The 5000-nt window shown below is 34.0% G+C and overlaps 1 non-coding gene across 1 annotated transcript; it reads left to right on the top strand.

Moving 5' to 3' along the window:
• The first annotated feature begins 197 nt into the window (after window positions 1-197).
• Window positions 198-316, top strand: LOC128006069 (5S ribosomal RNA). The gene has a single exon (XR_008178702.1). It is a non-coding gene; the product is annotated as a 5S ribosomal RNA (ribosomal RNA).
• The last annotated feature ends 4684 nt before the right edge of the window (window positions 317-5000 follow it).

Below are 5000 nucleotides of genomic sequence, written 5' to 3'. Positions count from 1 at the left end.
AATCTTTCATTAAAAAAAAAAAGAGTCAATGCCCGATCTCTGAATCTTAGCAGGTTTAGGTCTGGTTAGTACTTTGATGAGAGACTGCCTAGGAATACCAGGTGCTTTAAGCTTTTGGGTTTTCTTTCCTACTTATATAATGTACTGGCGATTAGATTGGCTGGTCTTTAAATAGCCCTCTCTTTGCAGCAGTCTTCGCTTACGGCCAAAGCAACCTGGCTATGCCCGATCTCGTCTGATCTCGGAAGCTAAGCAGGTTTGGGCCTGTTTAGTACTTGGATGGGAGACTGCCTGGGAATACCGGGTGCTGTAAGCTTTTTGGAAATTTTTCACTTAGTATATAATAATTTTGCCAAAAAATAGAGTCAATGCCCGATCTCTGAATATTAGCAGGTTTGGGCCTGGTTAGTACATGGATGGGAGATTGCTTGGGAATACCAGGTGCTTTAATCTTTTTGGAAACTTTCACGAATTATATAATAATCTTTCATTAAAAAAAAAAAAGAGTCAATGCCCGATCTCTGAATCTTAGCAGGTTTAGGTCTGGTTAGTACTTTGATGAGAGACTGCCTAGGAATACCAGGTGCTTTAAGCTTTTGGGTTTTCTTTCCTACTTATATAATGTACTGGCGATTAGATTGGCTGGTCTTTAAATAGCCCTCTCTTTGCAACAGTCTTCGCTTACGGCCATACCAACCTGGGGGCGATAGAGTGCAACAGGAAGTGAGTTGGCAGGAAGCATTGCAATAGCAGTTGGTGGGAGAGGCCCACCTTTTTTGTTGTTTTGTTAGTTTGTTATTTCTTTTTTTGTCTCTTATAATTTTTCTAAATTGGACTCCCCAGCAGTTAAAGCTGCTGGGGGGAGTTTTATTTTTTGGAAATGTCAACAACGGATGGATTAACGGTAATGAATAAGGATATGGCAAGAGAAACACGAAAGGAAGAATGTGGACAACAAATGGCAAAAGATACTGGAATTCGAAGGAATAGTAATAGTTTTGGTGGCAAAGCAAAGGAACGATTTGCAAACAAGTCTTTTCTGAAGGAAGCTACAGTAATTGTGAATCTGATGGATTTAAGAGATGCAAAGGTGGAAGACATTATAGAGGCTGTGACAGCAAAGATTGGATTTGGAAAGCTGTTGGCCGTAAGACCAAGACCAGATAGAGAATATGAACTGACTTTGGAGGATGAACATATGTGTGATGATTTAATGGATGGTTTAATGATAAAAGAGAAGATGTGTGAAATCAGGAAATTGCAGACAAGAGAATGCATTGTTTCTTTTATGCACTTACCAGCATATATCGATAATAAAGACATTCTTTCAAAGTTGGAAATGTGGGGCGTAGCCCCGACATCAGACATTAAAAGGCGATACTACCCTGCCACAAGAATAGCGGATGGAACAAGATACCTTAAAGTCCGATTTCCAAAAGAGGTGGTATCCCTGCCCTATAGTACCAAATTTGAAACGGCCGAAGGGCCACAATACTTCAGGATCATGCATGATAGGCAGACAAAAATCTGTAGGCTATGCATGGATCCTGGTCATGTCTTCAAAGACTGCCCTGATTTGAAGTGTCATGAGTGTGAGGAGCAGGGACATTATGCTCGTAATTGCAATGCTGTAAAGTGCCCAGATTGTAAACGTGCATTGGTGAAGTGTGAGTGTTGGATGGAGAATGAAGAAGAAGAAGGAGATGATAACCAAATAAAAGAGACTGAAATTTTGAGTGTAGAAGGACAAGGATGGAAGGTAATTCAGGACTCAACAGAAAAGGATATACATCCACTGGAAAGGATGGAGGAAGAAGAACAAAATGGCTTGATGGACAGTGCAGAAAATGAAGTGGAGCATCAGAAAGAAAAGGACAATGATGGACAAATGGAAAGTGACATTCAAACATCACTAGAGACAATGCAAACAATGACGGAGGAACAGGACAAAATGGAAGAAGTACAAAATAACTTGGAAACAGAAGAGGATTTGGGAAAAGGAGACAACGAGGAATCTAATGGAATGGGAAAGGAAAGAATACAGAGAAGAAGATCCATAAAGGTAACCCCCAATATAGAAATGGTTAAAAATAAAAGGCAGAAGAAAAGAAAGGAATTTGATGAAAACAGATTTGGGGTACTGATGAATAGGGAAGAAGAAAATGAAGGATGTATATAGGAAATAACTTTTTAATTATTAGCCTTTTAAGTATTATATCATTAAATGTTAGAGGTTTATTGAAAGAGGAAAAATTTGAAAAAGTGAAAGAACTGTGTAAAAAATCAAATGTGATCTTATTGCAAGAAACAAATTGGAAAAATGAAAAGATGGAAGATGTTAAAAGAAGATGGAAGGGGGAAATTTATTATAATAATGGTGATGGTGAAAGAGGAAAAGGAGTTGCAGTTTTAGTTAAAAGAAATACATGTGATGATGTTAAAATTATATATTGTGATAAAGAAGGCAAATGTATAATTGTGAAAATGGTCTGTGGAGGAGAAACTATAATTTTATGTAATGTACATGCTCCAAATGCAGAGGATGAAAAGAAAATATTTTTTAATAATTTAAATGATTATATAGAAAAGTGGGAAAAGGTTGTATTAATGGGTGACTTTAACACTGCTTTGAGTAGAATGGATATAGCCAAAGATATGGTTTTTAAAAGAGATAGTGGAAGGGATGAATTGCTTAAATTAATTGATAAAAATGATCTAATAGATATATGGAGAGAACGAAATGAAGGAATAAAAGATTTTTCAAGGCAACAGTTAGTAAAAGATAAAATTAAGCAGAGTAGAATAGATTTTATGTTGATTAAAAGAAATATGGAAAGAAATATTGACAAGATATATTACAAAATTACATCTCTTAGTGATCATAGTATGTTAATAGTTAATTTTAATGAAACTGGTGTAGAGAGGGGAAAGGGGATATGGTGTTTAAATAATGAACTTTTAAAAGATGAGAACTATAAATTTGCAGTGGAAACAATAATAATGAATGAGAGAGGGAAAGGGATGTTCGAAGAAGATAAGAGGGTGTGGTGGGATAATGTAAAATATGAAATAAAAAAGTATTCATTGAGGTATAGTAGATTGAAACAAAAGATTAAAAGGGGAGAAGAAGTAGCAGTTAGGAATATTTTGAAAGAGGAATTACAAAAAGAAAATGGAGATATAGAAAGGATTATAATTTACGAGGAAAAATTAAAAGAAATAGAAGAAGAAAAATGTAGAGGAGCTATGATAAGAAGTAGGGTAAAGAATGTGATGGAAGGAGAAAGGTGTACACATTTCTTTTTTAATTTAGAGGAAAGTAGACAAAAGGCTGATACAATAAAGGAAGTATTAAAAAAGGATGGGAGAAGAGTAAAAGAGTCCAAAGAGATTTTGCAAAGTGTAAGGGAATTTTATGCAGATCTATTTAAAAGCGAAGGTATAAAAGAGGAGGAAAAGCAGGTTTTATTAAAGAGTGTTAAAAAAAAAGTAGTTAAAGAGGATAAAGAAATGTGCGATAAGGATTTTTTAGAGGAAGAAATAGAGACAGCAATAGTACAGTTAAACAATGGGAAGAGTCCTGGAGCAGATGGTTTGACTAGTGAATTTTATAGAGTTTTTAAGGATATTTTAATCCCCATTTTAAAACCCGTGTATGAGGAAATTTATGATAGAGGGCAAGCAAGTCAATTGATGAGAGTAGGATTGGTAAAGCTAATTTTTAAAAAAAGAGGTGATTCAGCTGATTTAAAGAACTATAGACCTATATCAATGTTAAATACAGATTTTAAAATTCTTGCAAAAATGTTAGCAAATCGATTAAAGAAGGTTCTACCTGAAATAATAACAACAAATCAATCATATTCAATAATAGGGAGAGAAATAAGTGATACAGTTAGTAATATAAGAGAAAAAATAAGTTATATGACAGAGAATAATAAAGAAGGATACATAATTAGTTTAGATTTGGAAAAAGCATTTGATAGGGTAGAATATGATTTTTTATTTGAACTTTTAGAGCATTTTGGTTTTGGGAATAATTTTATAAAATGGATTAGAGTTTTATACAAAGGGGCAATTAGTTGTATAAAGTGTAATGGGTTTTTAACTGATGTATTTAGTATAACAAGATCAGTAAGACAAGGGTGTCCTTTATCTGCATTATTGTATAGTATAGTTGCTGAACCACTGGGTTTAGTGGTTGGGGAAGATGAAAATATTAAAGGAATAGGTTTTGAAGGATTAGAAAAGGAACAAAAAATTTATCAATATGCTGATGACACAACATTAATTTTAAGGGATATAGATAGCGTTGAGAGAGCAATGAATACAATACAAAACTATTGTAAAGGTTCAGGAGCAAAAATAAATATAGATAAGACGGTCATGATGAGAATAGGAACAGCAAAGCCTTTACCAGATTATTTTAGTTTTAAAGAAGAGACCGAAAATATGAAAATATTGGGAATTAGAATTGGGAAAGATGAAAAGAAAACTAGAGATTTAATATGGGACGAAATCTTAGGGGGAATGGAGAGAAGATTGACCTTCTGGAGACAAAGGATGTTGAAATTAAGAGGGAAAATTTTGATTATAAATGCTCTGATGCTTTCAAAAATGTGGTATACATTAGAGGTTACTTCATTGCCGTTGTGGGCTTATAAGAGGTTGAAAAAGTGTATTTTGAATTTTATATGGGAGGGGAAACCAGCAAAGATTGCTTATGATACACTGATAGGACCAATTGAGGAGGGAGGTTTAGGTTTGTTAGATCCATATTTAAGGATGAAGAGTTTAAGGGTAAAAACTATGAAGAAATTTTTGAATAAAGAAAATAAACAGGAATGGAAGGAAGGTATGAAATATTTTTTAAATAGGTGTGGTGGTTTTAACATGGGAAAGGACATTATATGGATGAAATTGAAAGAAAATATGTTAAATGGTGTATCAGAATTGTATAAAGAAGTTTTAAGAGCGTGGAAAGAATATTTATTGACAGT

This window comes from Carassius gibelio, chromosome B22 (assembly GCF_023724105.1).
Source record: "Carassius gibelio isolate Cgi1373 ecotype wild population from Czech Republic chromosome B22, carGib1.2-hapl.c, whole genome shotgun sequence".
Taxonomy (NCBI): domain Eukaryota; kingdom Metazoa; phylum Chordata; class Actinopteri; order Cypriniformes; family Cyprinidae; genus Carassius; species Carassius gibelio.
Note: the sequence above shows the minus strand (reverse complement) of the source record. Positions and strands in the feature narration are given on the sequence as shown.